This window comes from Synchiropus splendidus, chromosome 5 (genome assembly GCF_027744825.2).
Source record: "Synchiropus splendidus isolate RoL2022-P1 chromosome 5, RoL_Sspl_1.0, whole genome shotgun sequence".
Lineage (NCBI taxonomy): Eukaryota > Metazoa > Chordata > Actinopteri > Syngnathiformes > Callionymidae > Synchiropus > Synchiropus splendidus.
The window spans coordinates 26,865,868-26,891,814 of NC_071338.1; the positions used below are offsets into that span (position 1 = coordinate 26,865,868).

Consider the following 25,947-nt stretch of genomic DNA (forward strand, 5'->3'; position numbering starts at 1 on the left):
ACGCCACATGACAGGCCGCAGCCCAAACCACTTTTATGATGCTGCATTATCCGCAACACTTGCTCCTGTTAAACACGAAAGATTTTATTCCCAGTGCATGCGCTCACTGTGCCCTTAAAATCCTGTGGTCTTTTGACCGACCTGCTACACCATGTGACTTGTCAGAGCATTCGTATTGTCATTTATTCACAGTTATTATGGGCATAAATTCATTGAGCTTAGTAAATAAATAAATATTTCAATATATATTTATAATAATGACCGTGTTTGAAGCAAACATGAAAGCATATATACTGTCCTGGAGCCAGTGAGCATTGCAGCATAATAAAGAGCGGTCAATTATTGCAGCAATGCTGAGGTGAAAGGAATAAAATGGAAAGAAATTCCACTTCCTGTATGCAGCAGGAAGCAGCCTCCCCGATCAAGTGATGAAGTCGATGACGTTGCACATCAACAGCACGTTGTAACAGTTTCAAAAGCAAATAACCATCAAATAGAGCGGCTCTCCACGACTCAGCAGTAATTTGGATTTTGCAGAAATGAATCTCCAGATGAACCTTTACGTCCACACCTACACATTAAAATACACCACGAGCTCAACACATTTTCAGGCTGCTTCTCTGCCAAAAGTGACTGATATTCATCCGTTTCACGTTGCTAACATTCCTCCTGCTCTCTGAATTCTTCCGCAGATTTGACACATTCAACTTACAACACTTTGCTTTGTAATGTATGCAGAAATTCATCGTGTTATATCTTTAAGTGCTGTGCGCGTCGCTCCTCTCATCTGCGACGGTATCACAGAATCATAAGTCATGAAAGGTCAGCAGTGGCCTGAGAGCAGGAGCAGCAAAGAGGCACCCAAGCCGTAGATCCACCCTGGGAACAGATGAGGGGAGCCACTCCAAGCCATGGCAGCAGGCCATTTGTAACCCAAATCTCAGATATGTAAAGGACAATAGCCTGAAGGCTGTCTTCTAATTAATTGTCTTCATTAACCGCTCTAATATAATGATATGAAACACTTCCATTCATCTAATCATGCGAGCTAAATAAGCCCGTGGCCGACACAGAGATTACGCGCGCCTGTCGCCGGCGTATAAATATCAGTCCTGCTCTGCCAGTCACCCACTGGGGAACGGCCTCTCCCGTCACAGAGTGCCCAGACGCACACGTGCAGACACACACTCACACACACACACACACAAGGACAGGAGTACTCCGTCACCTCGCCTGCGAGTGCAGCGGCTCAAGCAGGCCCATAGGTGTCACTCTACACAAGCCGGGAGAGAGCAACGTACTGCTCACACACATGAATGATTCATGGGGGGAAGGGGCTGAGCAGACAGAGAGAAATACACGAACAAGAGGTGGGGGGGGGGGGAGAAGAAATATGTGGAGATGACAAAAGCAGATGCTATGAAACAGACGTCCGGTGACGACGAGCCACTGAAAACAGCGAGATTTTACCTTCAGACGAGAGAGAGCCGCCGTCTTTTCCCCTGAAGAGCAGTGATTACACTAATGCTGATCAGACTGACAAGCACAAACGGCCTGATACATAATTGATGGTAACCACTGCACTTTCCAGTATTCCTTCCCAGACTGTAGAGAAGAGCAGCAGCAAGTAATAATAGTCACTCTGGATATCTTTCACTAGGTCAGGCTCCTCCTCCAGCCCCGGCCTCAGCAGCACAGCACATGCACCGCCATGGTGGCGGACTCTCTGGACGGAGCAGAGCGGCGGTCCTACCTGAGAAGGTTCTCCGGCCCACCTCCACCTCATGGTGCACAAGCAGCATCTGCCCAGAACAAGCCTCCACTCCCTGCTTCACACTTCAGGAGTCCTGGAGAAGCGGACCAGGTGCTGAGGCTTCCCCCGACTGGGACTGTGGAGCCCTGCTCCTCTCCAGACTTCCAGCCAGGAGTGGTGCGTCTAAGCTCTCATTACTCTCATTATGATTATTGAGGCTGTTATCATTGGAACCAGGTGTCACACAACTGCATGTATGTCAGAGGTGCGCTTCCTTCCTACGCAGGGCACGACAGCTTTCTTTTCTTCAGCCCCACACTGTCGGATAAAAACGCAATCTTATTTCACACTTGGCAGACTATCTTTCTCCCCTTCTTGTGCCTTTAAAAAATACCCCTCTGATACCCCACATCATCCCATGCACCCCTTCCTGAAATCAAAGTTGGCCTGACTCTGGACTAGAGGGCGCAAAATGAAAGTGACAGGAGGCTACCACGGGACAATGAGACACAGGACCCATGCTGGGGGCTTTTATGCATTGTCCGATCCTCATATCAGCACCTCTGAACCCCATATGCACCCTCCCTTCTTCGCACCCTCCCCTACCCCAATTTTTTTTTCAGTATGCAGGAACACTCCCAACCCTGAATCAAGAGCTGTCCGCAAGCTGCCGCTCATAAAACCGCAACAAAAACCAAACATGCCCACAACCCAGCCGGAGACGGGAGGCACTTTTGTTAGGAGCGACCGCAGCGTGGCATCCACAGACCCGCACACTTCAGCAGAGACGCATCGACAATACAGCGGACGCACAATCACCCTCAAGTTCTGCTCAGAAGGCAGCATCTCCGCACTCACTCTCCCACCCGCGTCCACACAGAGAGCAGAGGGAAGCTACCTCGGAGTTACGTGTGAGATTCCTGACCTGTCTACAGAGGGGAACTCTGGCCTCTCCCCGCTGGCCCTGCCGTGACCTCGGGAACCCAACGTGAATGAATACTTTGTGTCTCCATGGGGCTCAGGGGTAGGCAGATGACGGTGGGGGGGGGGTGCAGGAGGTGGAGGAGGGGTGTGCGGCTGGGGCAGCTAATAACGAAAAAAACTTAAAAGGGCAAGTTAATCACTAACAGCAGCGATCGCTCATACTGCCTTTCCAACAATATCACAGCAACACTCCACGCGCCTCTGCTATCCTGGCAGCGGCTCCTCATCAAACCCCCAAACACACCTCTTTTTTTTAAAGCTTGTTCTTAAGTCCCTTCTGAAGCATCACAACTGGAAATATATTTAAGTGTAAATGAAGAAGTGTTATTAAAGCATCATCTCCAGGGAACGGGCAGTAATTCGAAACACTTCCTGTGATCACGGCATGTTTAGATACATTACAGATAGAAAGATGGAGGGTGTGGGGTGGGGGGGCACGGCGCTCTACTTCTACTCTCTTTGTGTTTTACTTGAGTGATAAAGGAGAGGAGGATCTGGGTTAATGTAGCAGCGTTCGGAGTGAGCATTCAGGGACTGCTCACTCCTCTGCCCCCGCTGACACCACACACACACACACACACACACACTTCCTTGTATTTCCAGGGTGATGGCCGCTCTCTAACTCATATTATGTCCACAATGGAAGAAGCCCGCTGTACTTTTCCCTGCTAGGGTGGTGGGCTAAAAGCCTGGATGGGGGGCAAAAATATCACTGGGCAGTGCGCTCCCATCTACTCTGCCTGAGGGATATTGTCTCGCACAAAGAGTCACTCTGCCTCTTTGCCACCCCCCGCCATGCATTTATGCTTATCGTCTTCCACCGCTGCCTCCTCTTAAATCAACCTTCTTTTATTAATGCATCTTTTTTTTTTATCCCCTCCTGCTCCCAGTACCATGTCTTCACCTATTTGTGCCTATTGAAAGGGTCCAAGAAGAATTGGGATGGGTGGAGGAGGAGGAGAAAAGGCTGAAGGGGTGCTTGAAAATAAAAAAAAAAAGGAAAGAAAAACACCACTGCTGTCATGAAGGGCAGTCACATCAACTCTGAAATATTCACCAGTGGGTCGGAAAATGTGATGGTACAGTTATGACAGGCGAACAGGCGACTCTCCCCTCACTAGTCAACCCCCCCCCCTTCACCACCACCACCACACCCAACCCCTCTCTCCATCAGGGCGGAAGCACGGTGGACACTCTGAATATGTATTACCCGGAAAAAGTATTGATTTTTCATTTGGCAAAAAAAAAGGGACACAAAAATCACGTAACCTGAAACTGTCACAACGCTTTTGTTCATAGCTCATCTCTCCTGATGTTTGGCTTTTGCCACAAACTCTCTTTAATTACCAGGTAGAGCGAAGCTTCAGAGCCTTTCTCCGCAGAGACACAGCCACATACAGCCTGCTGGGCTTAACAAGACAGCCCACATCTATTATATATGACATATACCCAGGAGCTTCTGTTTCATATCTGACTAATAAGCACACAGAATATGACTGTACCCGCTGTTTGTTTTGTTATTAAACCCAGGATTTACAGACAAAAAAAGCATTTCTTTAGAAACCCTTGGAAAGAAGTCCTGTTTCAGCGCACACAGACACGGCGGTCGGAGTCGATCCGACGCGGCCTTTAAGGAGGTGTTGTAGGAATCGTCTTATCGATAATATTTTGCAGGTAGCCAACAGGTGCGTGTAGACTTGTGCACACATGTTTATACGCCTGTGTCTATTAACAGGTGCTTATCTGCTTATCTCTCCTCGAGACACTGCGGGTCAGTACGCAGCTCTGTCTGAAAAAGATCTCAGCCTGTCGATTTATCGAATTCAGCATTTGCATATCTTTGTAGTGCATCCATCTGCCAGTGGACTGTTCTGTGAAGGTATTAGCTCAGAAAATCAATGCTACCATGGCTGGATGTACTGCCTGCCTCGGCGCGTGTTGGGGTCCGGCTGACAGTTCTGGTCGCACTTTCTTACCTGACAGAGACTTTAATCGCTGTCCTTTTTTTTGTTTGTTTTGCAACCTTCGCAGAGATAAGTGTCTGCATCAGACTTTACAGCGGGCAGGCCCTGCACGGGAGCGGGTCCACAGCCCAGGGCCTGGACGGCTGTTTGTTTATGAAAGCGTGCGCTGAGATAAAACAGAATCTGTCAAGGTTATGAATACCAATTTTGCTAATCAATTTTATTTTAAAATACGGGGCACCACTGAAGGGTGTTATCTATTGAAAGTTTCGAAGAATATATTCACCATTTCTGTTTTGGGCGCAGTATATTTATTTATTTCTTTATCAATCATGAAGTTTCTGACACCAACTATTGGTGTTTGATATGGACAAGCAGCTCACATGACCATTATACTTCTTAGCTTGAGCATTGAGCCTTTAAAACATTATGACCGTACAAAAGAGTGGTGGGAACACAAGTAACATCCGTCAGTTTGGAAGTAAGACGAATGGCATTCAAAATAGCCGACACGAGGGTAGATCGCTGTGTGAGAGTGAGATGCTGGGATACTGTGCTGCCGTAACTGTCGTACGCGTTGTAGGGCTGCTTCGTGCTGCGGTGTCGGACATTGAATTAAAAAAAAAGAATCCGCTGGCTGTGGCCGTAAGTACGGGTGGACGTAAGTCGAGCAGGTCGTAAGTCGGATGTTACTTGTACAGTTATTTATCACGTGTACCACCAGGGGGCAGGTTGCATTATTATATTATATTATAGTTTAACCTTCTCACCAGCCATGTTTTCCTATTTTATGACTAAAAATAAACAACTAGCCCTGTTCGCACATGTGTAGACGGAAAAGACAGATTCTTTGCTGCACAATGCCAAGTCAGAGTCAAAGCAGGTACAGAAAATGCTTTTCTTTTTCCGAGAGCCGAGCAGCTACAATACGCAGCTGTTGCTTTAACAACCAGCGTGGATGGTTGCTCACAGCTAATTGCTAAAGAAATCCAATGCTAACGCTGCGCATTCGGCGCATTAAAACATCCATGAGAGCCACCACTGTGTACCTACATCCAATTCTAATATAAATCAAACAGGAACAACTCTCGTTCACCATTTGTCTTTCGCTCAGCCCCTCTTTGCATAGCCCATCCATTACTTTCACATGAAATATGAAAAGGCAATATCCTCCGTGTTTGTACTGAAGCGTAATGCGATTGTGTTGTCATTTATAGGAAATAATCGCAAACCTCTCTTTCATTTTCCAGTTCAAATAACCATGAAAAATTAGCCTTCAATGTCAGGGAGGACAACAAAGGGATGCACACAGACGATTGCTTTACCACTGCGCTTGACATTTTTCCTTAATAGGAAACCGGCTGATTGTTACCATCTGTTTCAATCTTTGTTTTTTTTTCTTTTTTCCTCCCTCCAATTATAAAGTTCTGTACTTAGATGATGGTAAATGTTTATTTTAGAGTGGATGTTCTGTGCATTAGTTGGGTTTGGAGGCAGTCTGGTCCCATGCGCGCAGCTCATTAGCACCCGAGCCCCGGTCTGCTAATGGCTACTGTTGGAGGAAGATGTCGCCAGACAAACACTACGGGGGCGAGGTCGCCGTGACGACCGTCCGGCAGCCTGATAGATAAATAATTCAAGCGCTATCAGACTCTCTGGCAGCAAGACAGTCCCCAAAACACACACTTAGGACACAGCTTGTAAAAGCCTTTCTAACTGATCAGCATTTAGCAGTTACAAATGAAGTACAACCAGATGTCTGTGTGGACCCCAAACAATTAGCATTAGCAGCAGTCAGAGGATCTTTTTCATTCGGCGATTTCTTTTTTCAGACGCCGCTACAAAGTAATGGTAATTGCTTTTTGTATTACTGTCGTTAAAGCCGTACTAATAAGTTGTTTTCCACTGTAATTTGGTGGAAAATAATCATGTTTGAAAAGTTTTTAACCCTTCCAAACGTGTTCATTTCTCTCTTTTGAGTGACACAGCTCGCACCATGTTTCAGCCCTTATCGTACAGCGCACATAGGCTTTCGGTATTTAACGCTTCACTCCATGTCTGCAGAGGTTATATGAATTTGTTTAGGGCCAAAAAGTCTGCAGGCAATATTTTACTGCAATTAACCTCTGACTCGACCCTCGGATGTAACTATCACATTTGGTGGCTTTGTAATTACCCCTGAGCTGATTGGTTGGTTTGAAATCAAATTAATTCCTTTTCATTTGGAAAACTCCAACAAAAATGACAGAGAGCATCATCAGACTTTTTGTTGAGCGTCCATATCGGACTGAGATGTCAAGGGCGGACACTTTAAAGTGTAAAGAAACCTCTGAAACCAGGGTTCTCTTTATCATTGTGACTTGTCCGACACCTGGAGATTGATCTGAAATTCTAAATACAGACAATAATTTGAAGAGTTTTCCGCATGGATTAGTGCTGTTTAACTGTCCGACCTGAACCGTAGCTCTCTTCAGGAAAATGGCTTTATTCTTGCGGAAAAAAGCGAGATTTATCCTCATCATCACAGCCTCCTGTATTGCACAGCTAAACACATTTTTATTTATCAAAACGCTGTATCAATACTAAGAAGCGGAAAGCACGTTGAAACACATCAATGTATGCGCTGTACTTTATGCCACGAGCATTCCTGTGACTTCGTGTTTGAATTATCTAAAAATGTAATGTGTTCCAATGACACTCGATGAGAAATGCCTACACAGTTGCCCTGCGTAAAGGCTCCCAGCTTTTTCACAAGGACTAGTCCGACCACTTCAGCTGAGTGCCTCCTCTCCGCTGCACCAGTCATGTTTTCTTTGCAGCCTTATGCTTGGCGTCGCAGTTCACGCAAGGCAAAAGTGTTTAATATTCTCCTACTTGATGGTGATGGCTTCCGAGCAGACACGGCATTCTTTATCAACCGTGCCACAGTTATCGTTAAAGGTGAGTGCTCATCGCGGTTTTTAACTGTACTGTCAATCTCGCCGCTCACTGGGGAGCGACGCGTCGAGCTTGAACTGCTACTTAGTTATCTCTGGCTGAACCACAACGCCGACAGAAACAGAGAAGCGTCAAGCTGATGACACGCCTGCCATTCGGAAAACAATAACAACAGCTGAGGAATCTGATACTGTATGCACAATATTAATGTCACCAGAAAACGTGAGCTCGCCGTCAACTGCTCTGAATGGAGACGCTTCGAGCGCCTGCGGAATTCAGAGCTCGGGGCAATGATTTGGCTTTTTGCAGCATCCATTTTGTGCTGAGTGAACAGGTGATGATAGTGAGCGCTGGGGGAGGATGGAGGGGAGTCGATGGATGCATGATGAAGAGGGGAGGCCGACGAATCACACACCAATATATATAGAGACTCAAACAGAGGGAGAGTTTTGGCACGTCTGCTGACTGTCTTAATGTTACATTGATCTTAAAATACAATGCAGGATGCAGTCGGGTCAGTCATAAATGAGGAACCTATGACAGCTGGGATCAAGCATTTTGGCGGTTGGATGAAACCAGCACTGCTAAATCGCTCGCGCACTTTCTCACATCCGCCGTCATTGTGCGCAGGTTGTTAGTGTTGCGGTTGCTTTTGTATTAACTGCTGTTATATCCGCGCTCGCACAAGTCTCCTCTCACTCATTAGCCAGAGTTTGGAGAGTTATGGGTGAGAGCCCAACAAGATACAGAATTAATTATTCATTCCGCTGGTGTGTGTGTGTGTGTGTGGGTGCTGCCATGGGGCTCATACCAGGGATTCTAACTAGCAAAGGTCTGCCTCTAGAGGACTGCAGGAATAATCCATTTGAATAATGTTTTGTCATCTGTGTCAGTAACCAGTCAACAACAAGCGCTAATCACCGAACTGTTCATTAAAACAAGCCATGCTGTGGCTCTCGGAGGAGCCAAGGCGTCCTCCCCAGTGAGCTTAAGTCAAACGTGCTGAAGCTCCATCATGTGTTTGGTGGAAACCCAGCTTCTGGCCAGAGGGTGCTGTCAGATGCCCACTCCCGCAGCCCTCCCTCCCTTCCATTCAGCCTGGGCTTCCGTGGGCTCCGGCCAGGACCAGAGGCCTCCTGAGAAGGCTGTGATAAGAATTCATTTCTCCCTATTATGTGCTCTTGTCCACTGCCTCAGTTCATCAGTTCAGTGCAACCAAGTCAATGAAAGGGCCAGTAATGAAGCAATCAGATGCAGCCTGGTTGTCTGGATCCCAGACTCCATTCTCGGCTTGCAGGCCCGAGCTCCCAGGGCTGTTGAGGTGGGGGCAGCAGTGAGAGGGAAAATGGACATGAGCTACAACCAGACATTTACACAAGACATGCTCTCTTATCTCCCGTGGCTGCGGAGAACCATGCACGTTTAGTGGGTGCATTTATTCCGGCCGTGTTTCCATTTTCGCCTCCGAAACAGCCAGACTTTCTTAAACGTGACTCTACATGTTATCTCATCCACCCTGTAGAGACGGACTGATGGACACGTATTCTGCTGCTTATATTGCTTACAAATCAACTTAAAGGTACATAAATAGGGAGAAAATGGAACTTCTTTCTTTGCTCATGACAAGTCTGCCCTCTAGAAAACATGAAAAACCATTCTTTGTGCCTCTTTTTCAACTTATTGTGAAAAACACACAAAATAAATGTAAGTAACATCCGACTTACGACCGGAATTGATTCCGACCAACCGGTTGTAAGTCAGGTTGGACTGGAATGCCATTCAAAATGGCCGACGCGAGGGTTATAGGTACTACTGTAGTGGTAGATCACTGTGTGAGATGCTGGGATACTGCCAGACATTGAATACAAATAAAAGAAATAAGCATCCGCTGGCCGTGGTCTTAAGTACAGGTGGACGTAAGTGGAGCAGGTCGTAAGTCAGATCTTACTTGCACATAAATAGGGAGAAATGGAACTACTTTCTTTCCTCATTACAAGTCTGACCTCTAGAAAACCTGAAAAACTATTCTTCGCGCCTCATTCCTCAACTGATGGTGAAAAACACACAAAATAAATAACCTTTTTGCGCATTTCCAGCTGTTACACTGAGCAAAATATAGAAGCCAGTGGATAAATAAACCTCACTTGATGTCACGCTTTCATTTTCACCCAGTTCCTCTGCATCCACCCGCTCAGTGCACCTGTAGAGAGCTGCGGTGAAGAAAGACCCTGCAGCTGGATTCTACCTGACAGAAGCTCCGTAACAAGCAGCAGTCATTAACCTCAGGAGCAGGCAGCTGCCATGTGATGTAGTGCACTCGCCCTGCTGCAGAAGGGCCCTATTGATCCCAGACATACTCGGTGCCTTCCTGGATGTTTGTAATCAATATGCAAATGGCCTGCGGCATTGATTCAATATTAATTTTCAATTAGGGAATTCTCAGGGGGTCTTCAGGGGTCAATACAGAACCATTCAGAGCAAAGGCTTAAGCAAGTTGCAGGCATTGACGTTCCTCTAGCCGAGACAACTTACTTACTGTTTATTTAGCCTGCCCTGCTGTAAGTCCCGATTAAGGCTTCGGTAACAGGCAGGGAGACAGATGGGCCTTTCTTCACCATCCCCAGTAATAAGTTATCATCTCACACTTAGTTCTCGCCTTTATCGCGCTGCGGAGTGTGTACTCAATAGACATGAATGACTTTCCATCAACTCATTAGTCTTGCATGTTCATTACAGCCTCACATTCTAAGTGGAAACATTTGTTTGAATAAACATTGGCATGCTTGTAGGGACTCATTAATGGATACTTAGAAGTATAAATAACAACACACATTCATGGATTAAATACAACATACATCTAACAACCCAACGGAAGCCAGAAGCAACATCTTGAACATCAACAGAAAATTCAAGTCGACCTCAGCAATGACTGCCTCATTCAGCGGTGGCAGATTCAACGCGTTTTGCAGCTGTTTTCCTTTCTTCTTTCTCCATTTTGCTTCATCCACATGAAAACATTTTAGGCTACTGAGTCTTCTTCTGTTCTTCTTTTCCTTTTGGCTTCTCCCTTTAGGGATCACCACAGTGGACCACCTTCCTCCATCTCACCCTGTCCTCTGCTTCCTCTTCTCTCAAACCTACAAACCTCATGTCCTCCTTCACCACCTCCATAAATCTCCTCTTTGTCCTTCCTCTCCACCTTCTGCCTGGCAGTTCCAACCTCAACATCTTCCTACCAATGTACTGGCTCTCTCTCCTCTGTACATGCCCACACCATCTCCATCTAGCCTCTCTGACTTTGTCTCCTAAACACCTGACATGTGGTGTCCCTCTGATCTACTGCTTCCTCTTCTCTCAAACCTACAAACCTCATGTCCTCCATCAATCTCCTCTTTGGCCTTTCTCTCCACCTTCTGCCTGGCAGTTCCAACCTCAACATCTTCATCTACCAATGTACTGGCTCTCACTCCTCTGTACATGTCCAAACCATCTCCATCTAACCTCCAAAAACCTGATCCCTCTGATCTACTGCTTCCTGATCCTATCCATCCTGCTCACTCCCTGAACCTCAGCATCTTCAAATTCAGGCAGCTGAGTAGTTAAACAAAACTGGATTTAAGTAAACAGAAGGGTGTGCGCCGAGTCAGCAGCGATTGTTCCACGTTGTATTATAGTAATTATGAATCAGTAAGTACATGGTTGGAATGCCAACGTGCTAAACGGTTGTGCGGTCGGAGTTATTCAGAGTTTTAACTCCATGACTTCACCGTCAAGAAAACGTATAAATAATAAATACATGAAAACAAATGCACATCTCTAAGTTAAAGAGGAGGAGATGAATCATCCTACACTTTAAAATGGACCAAAGCAACACATAAAGTACATACGCAGATAAGTAGGAGAAGAAAGAGGGTTATGGATGCTGTAAAGAACGTGAGTAGGATGGTGACTTGTGACTTGCAGTCAGACACGTGATGGGAAAAAGCTACAACTGCTACTACATCTGTTCTTCTGGAGTGTGCAGCTCACACAACAGATCCCCGGCCAGTTTAACATCAGCACCTGAAACACAAGAAAATAAGGACCTGCTTCTCTTTCCACTCTCGTCTCTAAACAACCAGCTATCACGGGTCAATTCTGCTACAATCTCCGCAGAACAGTCTTTGTGCTATGCCAAGCGAAAACGCCGCCTGACACACCTCTCTGCATCCCAACTCTTAAAATCCAGCAGAATAAATGGAGATAGCGTGTACGACTGCCTGAGGTAATTGGTTTAGGGATAACATTAATTACCACATTGCTCATTAATGGCTGAAGCCTTTATTGGTTCCATTGATCAGTCGGACCTGTTAGCCATCATCCTTAGCAATGGTGGATGTAACAAGCTTACATATTGGCATATCAATTAATGCAATCAATTCCTGTCCAGCAGTTGCTGTTTCCTGCTGTCTCCCACTCCCCTTTTGCAACTGTCCCCTTTGTCTCTGTTCTCTTGGATCCGTCTGCGTGAGGACTCGATCAGTTAGTCCGATAAATAGTTGTCAGTACTCTTAAGCTGAGAGCAGCAAGTAAAACATATATAATGTAGTCGGCCCTTGGAGACTTCAGCAGTCTAGCAACCAGAGATGGGGGACTGGAGTTGAGTGACTTGACTCCAGTCGCCATATCGAGGACCTGCTTGACAAACAGTGAAAAAAGATAGTCAGGGTGGCTCTGACTTGCTACCCGTGACTTGGGACTTGCATACATTGACTATTGCTTTCTTCATTGTTATGTAAACTATAAAAAATATTCAGCATTTTTTTTTGGTAACAGGGATTTCCCATCGCCATTCTGGCAACCTGTATGTATGATCACATGACGCATGCATCAGCCGGTGTTCCAGAGTGGCGTTTTCAGGGACGTAAGTCAAGCAGGTCGTAAGTCAGATCTTACTTGTGCATAAATAGGGAGAAAATGGAACTACTTTTTTTGCTCATTACAAGTCTGCCCTCTAGAAACAGACCTCTATTCTTCGCAACTCATTCCTCAACTGATCGTGAAAAGCACACAAAATAAATAACCTTTTTGCACAGTTCCAGCTGTTTTGCAGAGCAAAATATAGTTTCAACAAGAGCTGACGTTTCAGAAGCTGATGATAAAAAGGGGCGTTTTCATACCTTTTGTTTTCCTTTGCAGGACTGTGAAACATGTCGCCAATATATTCTACAGCAACTTAATAAAAAACGGTTAATTGTAAAGAGGAACGCTGAGGATCTTGGTCAATGCAAGACTTACTCTCTGAGGACGCACCACTTCAATACTTTTGGAACTAAAACGCCTTGACTTGAGACTTGCCTGCACAAAGCAATGACTTGACTCAACTGACACTCACAATAAATGTCTCTCCTAGTTTGACACTTGGACGTGAGACGTACAGTATCCCACCTGTGTGAGTAACTTCAGCGTATAAAACACACACACATTGCCTCAAATGAAAACAAGTCATTAAAAGACCTAAATGTGCGGGCAGTCAACCCCAGAGGGAAGCAAACTAGTCACCCCGAGTCTGACTTCACCTCAACATATATTCAAGGACGGAAGCAGAAATGAACTCCTACAACCAGAAAAACGGAAGGTAAATCAATTATAAGCGTTTTAGTGGCGAGTCAATGGAGTTGCTGGGTTTTGATTATGTGCCGTGCCCTTAACTTTACTCAGGAGGAAAAGCCCCTGTTTTAAACTTCCTTTTATAAGATCAATGGACCTTTTAAGGAGTCATTGATTACAACTTCCTGTGTCGCACATGTTTTAAAAGGGTGATTAAATAAAAATATGGGACGGGCGGGCTGAAGTCCCGGGTAGTGAAATGTGCGGAACATCTGAATAAGGAAGCGGGGAGCGATAACTGAGAGCACACCATGACAAAGTGGAGGGATTTACCGTAGGGCCCGCAGCACTTCATTTGCTTAATAACAGATCATTCTATAAGAAAGTGGCTGCTCGGAGCAGGATATCGCCCAACGAAGGATGTCTCACATGCCCAAATCCTATTTGAAGACAACACCTTCACAGCGCTCATCCTCCTCCGAACCTAAGACGATCAACGCACATGACGGGCCACGTTAATATGGCGACACGCGTAACCTCCGCGCGCCGAATAGCCAGCCAGGGCCGGGCTTTGGGTTTTAAGCAAGGACTGATGTGGCTCGGTGACTTTCAGAAAAGCTGCAATCTCATTCTCTGCAACTAAAGAAAGGTAAGCAGCCATCACATTGTCTTTCCAACAGGACATCAGTTCATTACCACGTACAAGCAACATTGCAAGGACTGCTTTTCATTGTTCGACAAACGTAGCCAACACTTTCAACAACTCTAATCCTCCTTTTTTTTCTGAGGTCCAGACAAAGGCCGGAAAGAAAGCGCACAATACAGTGATTTTTAAGTCTCTTTACTGTTTATATTAATGCTTTTTAGAGCTCTTTCGATTGTTTTAATAACTGAGTGCTGCATTGTGTTGTGGGTTTGGAAGATTCCATCTCACAAAGCTCCAAAGTGCTGAGCAGTTGAGTTCGAACTCTTAAGATGAGGAAAAGGGTTTAGGCTTCCACACGTGGCCATGGCAATGACAACACAGGCGTCAGTGGTCGGAACAACTCAAATAATCTCATTTGCTTTCACAGTTTGGCAAATGAGATGAAGCAATACACTCGAGTGTCGGCTGACCTTCAGCAAGAGGAGAAGTTTTGCAGTCACACACCTCTATTCATACTGTCACCTACAGCGAAGCGTGTGGAACAATGAGGTGTTCTTCATAAACTTCAATTAAACGTGTCTCGGTGATTGGCACATATTTTCCAGAACCAACATAATGACTGCACATGCCTCCCTAAATAACCCTGTCTGTAGAGAACATTAGCGCTAGTATGTTAGATATGATAAGCATCTGCATTTTTCATCACCCAATGTCTTCTTCTGGAGGCTCAACAACAACGCAGGCCACACATATGAATATAAACTAAAGGGATTCCTCCTCCTCTATTGCTATAATTTCATCTTCTAAATTCATTTATACTTGAAACTACGACTATAAACAGCCAATGGTTGACCTCCACAGTCTGCTGTATTTACAACCCGTCCACCATAAACAAAATATGCCTGAGTTGATTCGCTCAGCTCTCCGGAGAAGGTCAGATGGAGGACATGAGAATGCGTATCGACACATGCTAAATGGTGAGGGAGACGCTGGGCGTGCAGGCAGGCAGTCGGTCGGACACCCCTCGATGGCAGGACCCCAGAAGACCCCCTCCCCTGTGCATCACACAAGTGGGCCGAGCAATTAACAATTTCATGCTGATTGCCTGAAGCATGTTTTGCTATGCCATAAAGATAATAGCATGAAGGGTGCAGTGCGGCAGCCCACCCACCACCCCCCCTGCCCCGCGCCTCTGTGGGTGTTCCTCTATTGCTTGCACACAATTCTCCCCAGTGCAATGCTGGATGGCGGCGGGCTTTATTAAAGACCCTTTCCCTGTTTCGACGATACATTTAGGAAGAAAAAAAACACATTAAGATGACTTCCCAAAGAGTAAACAGGGATGATTATTAAAGGGAAGGAGGAAACTAGATGCTCGCACTCCCACTGGCTTCTTGATTTGAAAGTCTAATTTGGCTACAGCACACAACAAGCATGCAGGTAGACAAAACAAACATGTTCAAAGAACCTCCTGGTGACAGCCCTCTCCTTCCTCCGTCTGCACCTGACCACGGCTTGACAACAACAAAAAAAAATACCAAAAATAATAATAAATGAGAAGCTAAAATGGACCATGAAATTCCCCGGTGAGGAAGAAAACTTTGCACCTGGATGGTACGGCACAGAGGGAACGACAAAACGGCACGAAACATTTGGCTATTGCTATGAATATGGGATTTTTTTCATCGAAAAGGATGGGAAACTGATTAAAAGTGAGTTTAGTTTGACCTTCCCTTTCACTCCAAACTGTTTCTGCTATTCCCCAACTGAACAATAGTCATCACTGTGTTGCACTGTGCAACTCTGGCCACAGGTTTTGCATATGTGTGGCAGCGACATCGATACTCACTGCTTTGCATGGGCTTATACAGTCCGACATCTTCACCACTGAGTCCAAATAAAAGTAGAAATAAAAGTGAAACAACTCAAAAGTGCTCAAACATTTCACACTGGCGGCCAGACGGTGCTATTCATGCCATCTGGGTTACCTGACCTCGGAGTGTGCAGTCGAACACAAGCCCTGAAACCATCAAGCTTTGGGCAGCCGCGCGCTGTCTTGACACCATAATGTTCCAATATTAACACATTAGCATATCCTTATTTTGGTGTCATCGCACTGATAGCACGCTGGGATGCGATTGAAAGCAGAGCGAAACTTGGAGACATTATTGAAGCCCCTGGCAATTCTTGTTTATGCACTTTGTGACTGTTGAAGTGTTAAATCACCACAGTGGATTTCTTTGACTGTCGCAGGACAATGCAGAAAAGCAGATATACATTTAGCATCTCAGCATCCAGGCAGCCACGTTATTAACACACAGCCCGGGGGTTTCAATATTTTACAATGAGAAAATGAAGCGAGAGGACAGACGGAGGAGCAGTGGACAAAGGCTTGCACCAGCAGCCCCCTCAGCCTCTCAGGCCCACCCTCTCTGACCCACCCCACCCCTTACCTCCCAGGCCTCAGTTACCCTTCAACCCCCTGGCTGTGTGCAAAAGTCCAGCTGGCACCCTGACAGGCTCGACACCTCAGCTAAACACGGACGCGTAACAGACACATATTGTTTATGATACGGAGCCTCTCGCTCATTTGCATTCTTCGGGGGAACACTTACCCCGTGATAAGGAGAAGCATGTTTTTCTGTTAATTTATACTATCCAATGTCACACTCCCCAACCCCAGACACACCAACAACACACACACACACACACTCACACATATAAATTGCAGTCACATCCCCCTGCTAGAAGGGGATGATAATTGCGGCCGGCCAATAAATTACTGCTGCCTCCACATCAATTATAAGCATCACGTCTGGCAATGAGGAAAATGAGATCTTGTGACAAATTTCATGAGGCTTGGCTGCCCAGCAGCCTTTCTTAACATGCTACAGATAGCGATCCCTTATCTCGCCTCTGTAATGGGGAGCTACGGATAGAGAGATGGAGCCACAGCCATTTAATTAAAAAGCTGGGGGGCGGAGGGTGGAGAGGTGTAATTCATTGAAAAGGCGCAGGAAGGAGACAAAGCCTTTGTCTCGATACATATTTTGCTCAATATTGTCACTCATCAGAGGCCAAGCTTGTGTCTCCTGTGACAGCACTTCTGGAGTTTGTGCTCATCCCCACACAGTTTTATCAGTGTTTGGCTCCTCCAGTCCCTCACCGTTTTATTTATTTATTATTTTTTAATGCATCCCAGGAGTGCACTGTTTTTCCCATTGGGACAGGTCGAGCATTTTTTCCACGGCTGGACTGACAGTGGCGCTGAATGAAATGGCCCCTGCCCCTACTTGTATTCCCACCTGGGGTGGAGGCTTCAAGAGCACAGCACAATAAGGATCTATGGAAGATGAGAAACAAAGTAACACCAAAAGGGATGGTTCTTAAATCTCATTCCCGCCGCAATATTCATTGGACTTGCAGTCGTGTGTGCTCACAGAGTGGTGAAAGCCGGAGAAAAAAAAAAGACTGCTGTGTTCAAATTATGACTGTACCCTCTACTAATATTTAACATCATTACAAAATCATTAGAAAACCATCGTAAAACCTGGGATTATGACCAGAGCATTAAACACAATGATTATTCAGTCCTTTTTCCTCCGCTCTGCCTTGGAAATGAGATTTGCCGCGCCACAGCGACGTGTCAGAGGAGGAAGTGCGAATATTTTTCATGATTATTGAAACATTGGCTTGCATAAATTACTGTAACATGATGTGGTTTTTTTTTGTTTGCATGCCCAAAAGCAAATATGTCAATGAATTTTAGCATGGAAAACCATTACTGCATTTCAACAGGGTTATTAGAAGTACTCCCGATTTTGTTTCAGCAGCATTATCAACATTTCAACATGTCTTGTGTTTTTGTGATATATAGAGATATATAGATATATAGATATAGATATATCCCAAATATACATAAAATCTTATCAAATCTCAGTATGAAAGACCAGAAAATCCATGCACAAAAATGTCACACAACTAAAACTCCCGACAAAATGAGTTGTGTTGCGATACTGCACTCTACTGTAAGACTCAAGAGGGTCAGTCGAATCAAAGTTGAGTCTTGCCTCTACTTTTTGGGATTTCTCGGCAGCCCCATTATCAAGAGCAGCCATCAGCACAAAGATAAAAGATCCTAATGGAGCGGGCCCTCGTGGAGATGAAAGATGCAGAGATGGTGCAGCGCTATGAATCCCTAATGCAGCCCAGTGATCACTGACGTCTACTCCACTACGAAGGGCTTCCCTGTGTTTTTTTTTCTTTACTTCTGTCAATTGATGGTCAAGTCGTCAAATGGCGGTCCGAAACTGAACATGAGCACTTTATACGTAACATCAGAATTAATCCTGAAAGCTCCGTAAAGTAAGAGCAATGGGGAGCAGAGGTCCTTGTCAAAGTTGCCGAAGTCCAGGCTTTTATGAATAACACTGAAGACAACCGCATATTTTCAGTTGTCATGTTGAAGTGAGCGAAGACGGTTTGGGTTAACAGCCTTTCTCTTCCGGTCAGGATGAGCACAAGGCTAACATAGCAGCGAATTCTTCTCAAGCTTTTCAGGGTAATTGAACTGACGCTTATAAGAACCAATGTTCTTTTCAATATATTACTTGGCAGATATCCGAGCATTGTCCCTTACACTTTGCCAGCGAAAAAAATCATGCCCTTTGAACGACAGGGGAAGGTGAAAAAAACATGGTGAGAAAGAGCGAGTCTTCTTTCCAGTCTCTTTAACAGAACCTAATGGATTGTGAGCACTTAATGCATTAATCAATCAATATCTCTCACTCAACAACGTGACCAAGTTATGAACGACCTTTGGAGGAAAAAAGGACACTTTAATGCCCACAAGATTACTGCTAGGTTAGTGACTTGGAGCCGTTTTTTAGCACGCATGACTGGACCTTCTCAAGCAGAGGGCCATTACTGCTGCAGCAGCGACTCCACTGAGGCAGAGGTCTGCACTTTGCACATGAGGGAAGTGAGAATTCAACATGGCTTTTATGGGACAGGACAATCCAATGAGGGCTTTAATGATAGCTTTATATTTGTAAGTCACCGCTCATCCTTCATGGAACGACAAGAACATTTAAAGCAACGTACAACTGGAGAGCACTATATTTTTAACAATTTGACAATTCATTCAGTTATGAACTATGTCACGATATAATGGTGAATATAAGACATTTAAATCACTGAGCCGGAAGCCCATATTTGAGAGACTGGTGACATCAAAACACAGACTGTCAACATTTGTTAGGTGAAGAAAGACTCCCAGAGAAAGTAGGATTCAGCAGGAAAAGTCAGGATAGGACTGAGGCGAGCGCAAAAGGGGGGCAAGTTCATTGGTGGAGTGTGGAAGTGAAGCGTGTAGACAGAGTGGAACGGATATGAGCTGACTGCCGAGCGCCAGTGAATGAGAAGCACAAACTAATGCCATTGTGGTCATTGCACAATGGTTCCCGCAAAGTGACTGCGGAGGCCCTTAAACAAAAAAGGCATTGCCATTCGTGCTCCTGCGGCCAATTAGATTCTTCAGCGCAGTTTAACATGACAAAAACACAGGACATTTTCCCTAATTCTGCCTTGCCATGACGCCCCCCTGCCACCGCCAATAAGCCTGAGCCTGTCGACCTGTCTTTCAGACTGACGTTGACTTATGTCACACGCTCGCAAGTGCTCGGACTCGCGTTTCGGAATGTAAGACGGACTTTCTTTTTTAGAGCCGAAATGAAGCCCAAAATACTTTTTTTGGAGTGTCTTCTGACACATCGCTGCACAGGAAGGAGTGGGGCAAGAAAATATTCCACTATTCTCAGAAAGTTTTGTTTAATGTACAATCCTTGCATCACTGCCATATAGAGCGCTACAAAAATAAAGAGCTCTTTTCATCCTCTCACCATCCTCTGGTGGTGTGTTGCATACGGTCGTGCACAGTGTGAATCAATAGGTGTTGACGCCTACAGGTAAAGGATACACAGGTTCACTACTGAAATATTTCTGGACTTTCTCAACTCTGCCATCAGCCTGGCTGCTTCAGAGATACAGGAGAGAGAGAGAGAGAGAGATGCAGTCTTGAGATAAGTGGGCTCGGAGCAGCGTTACATTATTCCTGGTGGAACACTGGGGTTCGTGTTTCGGGCTTCGTTGCTCAAATGTCATTATTACGGGAGAAAATGAATCGCGGCATGTGAACCTTGGACGCTACTTTACTTTTTATTCATAATTCAAATGTATTTTTGATGTGTATAGCGCATGCTGCACTTTTCAGTTTTGTTTATGCTGTCAGTGGGGATGGTGTCTGTTGGACCCGGGGTGAACTCATGCACAGCACGGATCATGGCCTTTGATCCAGCAGCTCTCTCTGGGGGAGCCACAACAGCCTTATTAAAAATGGCTAAATAAAACTTTCCGAGCCTCGACTCGATAGTTCCCAAACTTTAGCCCCCGATTCTTCTCTGAAGCAGCCTCTGGTCAAATTGAGCTACTAAGTCTGACAGCGCTTCGCCCGATACCCAAACGCAGTAACAAATGAAGCGATCTGAGTGTTTAACAATTTATCGGTTCTTAGAATACCTGGCATAGTTGAGACGATCAATACCGCGGACCAGCCCATGCTGAGAGCCTCGGGGGGATGTCGAAGTAAGCATCATGCAGGGAAAACCGCTAAATATTTCAAAAATTAAAAAAAAAAAAAGAAAGACAGAATGCACCCAACAAGATAACTCCATCCGCAATTTGCCACAAACAAATTAGAGTGTTTACAAAGTGCTAATGAGGCACCGTGGGGTGAGGAGTATCGACTGCTAACAGCATGTTTGTTTCGGGGTTCTCTTAATCAGATCACTGTAGCACCATCTAATGGCAGCCGTCTTACCGCCGACTTTCTAACCTCACTGCCACATTGAAAAAATATATATTTAATGTGAATTTGCATACTTAAAAGTCGCATCCTACAGTAAGGTATACGGTAAATACGTACGATGGCAACCTCAGTCTGGTTCTCTCAAGGCTTCTGCGTCTGTTTTCGACACGCCGAGACAAGCTGCATAAAACTAGATTTTATGGGGGTTACTGTCGGACTCATGTCAGTAGTCTATGGATATAGAGATACAATGAAATGGCAGCATGTTGCAGTTGCTTTTGTTTTAATTCTGACGTACAATTGATCTCCAGTGTCAATGTTTCCATAAATAAACTCTCTAACTCTGCTTCCTTTGGTCTCCTTCTTGACCACTGACTTGACACTCTGAGGCATGACTGACAGCCCCCATGGAATCTGTGGTCACTGGTGTGGGTGTCAGGAGGGCCACTGCTCTGCCGCCACTCCGGCAGCCCACGCCAGTGCTCACCTCCTCAGCTCTGATATCCAGCAGCAAAGCCTCCAGGACTGAAAATAGAACTCATTAACACGTTTAGTAAGTACAAATGAGATGACTGTCTCCTGATGGACTGTCTATCTTTTGGATCAGCTTTCAAGGAGAGTGTCTGGTAATGACAAGAGCGAAGGAAACCAATATTATAATGCGCTGCCAGTCTCCCTCCCAAAATGGACTAGATGACAGCAATCCTTTGCACAAACAGATCAGACATATATACGTGTACGCTCATCTATGGAGACGGTCCACAGCTGGGGGGGCATATAACAGACAATATTATTTGCTTCTACACTGTGTATTGTTTCATTTTATCTAAAGATACTGAATACAAATCACAAATATTGGATGCTTTTAAAGTGAGTCATATCTTGGTAACTGAACTAATGTGAAATGTATTGCCGATTATAAAGACCTTTACTTGTAGGCATTTCTTTGTTATATTTAATCATGTATTTTTAGCGACAATAAATAGGATGAAGACTCATTAAAAGAAGTCATTTAATATTATAATATTATATGTTATGAAGATTGATAGCTATGGGGCTAGAGGAACGGAAATAAAACGGGGGAATACTTCCAGTGCAATATAGTAAAATAGTCAAATAGTAATCCAAATTAAAGAAAAAAAATCTATATATATTTTGTACTTGAGCGTGTAAACACAGGCGAAGGGCCCATTACGCTCCCACATTTAGGGGACTAGTTGATCATGTACGACAAAAGCATCAAAACACTGAAACCCTTTCTTTTGTGACTTGAAATGAGTAAATTCCATCACTCTGTCTCGAGAGAAATGCTGCTACCGATCATAGAAGCTCTGGACACAGAAGAGCGGCACCGGTCTGTATTATGTATCTGGGTTATATAAATGCTGACGCTGGAAGAATCAGAAGAATCTATGGAGGCATCATCGGGCGCTTTAATAAACGTCTGGGCTTTTTAATATTTTTCAAAATGAAAAGTAATGAATTTATGAAATTCCTGGCACGTTTTGCGGACAGCAAACAATTTCCGAGATGCCCTTCGGATAGGGATTAGGCGGCAGGCGACTGAAGGAGGCCTGGCTGAGCTGCTGGCCCTCTGGGACGGCCCGGCTCATCCCGGCCCGCACACTCCTCATCCTTATATTCACACGGAATCATAGGGGCAATAACCGCCTTTATTAAAAGCGCATTGCTGCAGTGTCTGCCAGTGCAATTTACTTCCAGATACCCATAATGTGGCATGCAGAAAAGAGTGGTTAGAGGCTACAATATCCTGTTTCTGGAAGGCTTTACTTTGCATTTTAACAGACAGGAATTAATGTGGACATTCCAGGAATGACTGTCCAGGAGGAGCGGAAGTTTGGAATATGAATCTCGCACGATATGAGAGCGTGGCTCGGCTCATCGGAGATTTCATCAGGATTTCGGTGCTTTAGCCTTGTCATGGGACTTCAAGATAAGAGAGTAATGAATATGGCACGGAGGGAGAAGACAAATAATGCAGGTGTCTTTTACGTGTCTCACACAGGATCAAGTTGATATGGTCTCAGTCGAGCGACTGGTTCTGTGTATTGAGAGGAAGGGTTTGCTGGTCCACAAATCAAGTGTGCAGTTGGCTGGTGTCATGGTTGGGATCCCTCCGCTGGAGATGCCTCAGGTGTCGAGAGGATGCTGAAGATATAAACGCGTTGGCAGCCAAGTCCAAATCTGAATATGACAGAGTGACTATTCACCACTGCAAATAATTAAAGCACTGGTGGATTTCCCCGAAAATCCATCATGAGAACCAGTTTTGTATATTTGCCTTTTTTTTTCATGCCACACTCCAACGTTGCATTTTTTTAAACACTTGAGAATTATTCATGAGGCAGAGAGAGATATGCCGGATCACCTTTGTTGTCAGGACAGGTCTTGTGATGAGGTGTCTGACCCTGAAAGTGCACCCCTTTTAGTGAAGCCAGCAGCGGATCTGCTTCTGAATGGCACTATTATTCAGTCATTTGTATGCATCCTTTTGTCTCATTTCCATTTAATAACACTCCGCTCTAGAAATTGGTCATTACATGTAACAACGCTCAGAACTGCAAACTTGAGCTCAATATTTCAGAATCGAATGAAACAACAGCAATAAACAGTCAAGCTTGAAGCAGCCGTTGCTGTTACTTAGCCGCTTCTATCTATCTACACAGACGGCAGACAATAACTTTCTCCAGCTTTCTCCTTCCTGCCTGCTCCACTTGCAGACAGGGATTTCCTCCTGCATCCAGAGCCAAGCCGTCACAGCCCAGCGATCAAGTGCCTGCCATCTGTGACTGAAGCAGATTTAAAGCAGCAGCTAATCTGCACTGTCAGTGTGCTTTCCATATTTCCCTACTCAGAGAAACATATAGAAATCACAAACCACAATGTTGCGAACAATTTTCAGTCTTACTACGGAGTCAGTGCATCAATAGTACTGGTACGATCCGAGTACTTTGTGTGCTCCTACCTAACATCACCGTGGTATCTTTGGAATTTGCACTTGTTTTCTCATTGTTTTCTCAAGAATATTCTCTAGCATTCCTTCAGAGGAAAAAACTTTCTAACAACACTCTGCAGCAACATAAATTCCATATCTGAGGTCCAATGTAATGTGTCCTTTAAATGCATTAGACACACACACATATATATATATATATATATATATATATATATATATATATCACAGGAACTCTCAACTTGTTCAGAATTGTATCCATTAAAGTAACATTTGTAAAAAATATAGACATCACGTCCATGCACTGTGATGATCTGTCAGGTTAGCTGAATGTCATAATTTATCTCTGAGCTTAAAAACATACAATTCATTTCATGGATGATGCTAGATTTTGCACCTTACGTGGCACATTGTTCACTTTATTTCCAACTTTTCTCGATATTTACTGAGGACAGAATTACTGCACACAGTTCAATGTTGGTAGTTCACGTTAGAAAGAGTTTTACAGCCCAAATAACTTCAAAGTGTGAGCACATCCTCTCTGTGCTGAGATGATTCTTTCTAACCGAAGGCTCCACAACGTGAATGGGACGAAGCAGTTGGACATTAGTCAGTCATTACTGCACAAAAGAGCAGCTGTGAGGCTGAGGTCCCTCTAAAGCTTCCTTTGTTTTCCCCACAGATTATGGGTGAAAAAAAAGACAAATGGAGGGAGGACCGCAATGAAACTTGCTGAGGCAGCACATTTTTAGGAAGAGGAAGAGTTAAAACAATGCAAGCTTTTATTCCTACGCGAGGCTAAATGGTAAGAAGCGTTGTGGCTGTCTTACTTTCCTCGAATGGAACCCCTAAGTCTTGTGTTTTTAGCTGTGAATATTTTTATTTTGGCTTGTTGACTTACTTCCTGGCAGAGCCCTGTCACCAGAACGGATCCAACAGAAAGGAAACTGCTGTCAAGGTGACCCGGAAATCCAGAGCAAGAGAAAGTTCGCCAACTTCGACGAAACCACAAAAACAGCCAGAGGACAAGCCGACACATGGGGAGTCAAACATTAGCCCAGCCAACAAGGGTCCCGTGACTCGGACGGCTGTTGAGACTGGACATTGTGGGTGTAGACTCCGAGATAATACAGTGAATTTATATAAACAATGAAGTATGAGTGTCCCCGCTGTAATTCGATTAAAATTGTTAAGTTCCAGAATTGGATAACAGAAGTGCCCAAGCAAGGAGCCAGTTCATACCAAGAGGAGGAAAAGCAAGTGCCCTGACTAAATGAAAAAGTTATAGTCATGCAGTCAGTGGAATACATGTGTTTCACTCCTCGGTTGGTCCGACATGCAGAAATCTAGCCGGCATTTGACGCCTGGAGCCACTACACTATACACTTCCATCACAGCCACAGACATCACGCAGACATTAGCTAAAGAGTTGGGAAAAGTAAATTCCCAAACCTTTTAACCGCAAGCCCTTTTTCTCTCCCCTTCACATGTTGGCTTGTCCACTGTAATGCAGCCATTAACATATTTGGAGAGCAGCAAGCAGGAAGCTTAATTGTCCCTAATTACTCTGCTAAATATGTACTCTAATGATTTGCTTCAGATCTGTGACTGTTTTGCGCAATTTCCCGGCCGCTGGCTTCATTATCCCCGGCTCCTTGGAACAAAGCTTCTTCTCAGTCTGGCCTTGTTTTGCTGCTGCACAGCACAGACAGCAAGTGTGCGAGGGAAAGTCATATTCCCCTTCGCAGCCAGGCACAATGGAGGCTCTTTGTGCGGCCGCCAGAGTTAAAATGATTAGAAAGCCAAATCTCTGCAAAGCAACAGTGTTAATTGACCACTAACCCTCTTTTTTCCAATCAGTCCATATTGAATGAGCAGTCAGAGCTTTTTCATTTCGGCCGTGCTACTGTTGTTATAGCTGCATCTGTTCCTGGATGTTCTTGTTGTTGCAGCTGCTGCTGTCATTTGACTCCTCCTGCTTGTCTTCAACACTATTTCTTCATTAGCTCAAAGATCTTATGTATTTCAAGTGTAACACTGAACACAAGTCTAGTGTTTCTTTGGAATTGTTTCCCATTTAATATGTCTTACTGTGTATTTGTAACTAAAGTTAATAGTAAAAGTATGATAATGGGAGCCAAATACAGGGGAAAAAAGTTTCTCAAAGTACGTTTGGCTTAAAATGGAGGGATTTCCCACCAAAATCTATTTTCAAAAAAGGGAAAAAGTGTCCTT

The 25,947-nt window shown here is 44.8% G+C and overlaps 1 protein-coding gene across 6 annotated transcripts in view; it reads right to left on the reverse strand.

Annotated features, from left to right (window-relative positions):
• zfhx3b (zinc finger homeobox 3b) overlaps positions 1-25,947 on the reverse strand; it is a 309,986-nt gene that overhangs the window by 25,644 nt on the left and 258,395 nt on the right. The gene's annotated exons all lie outside the window — the stretch shown is intronic.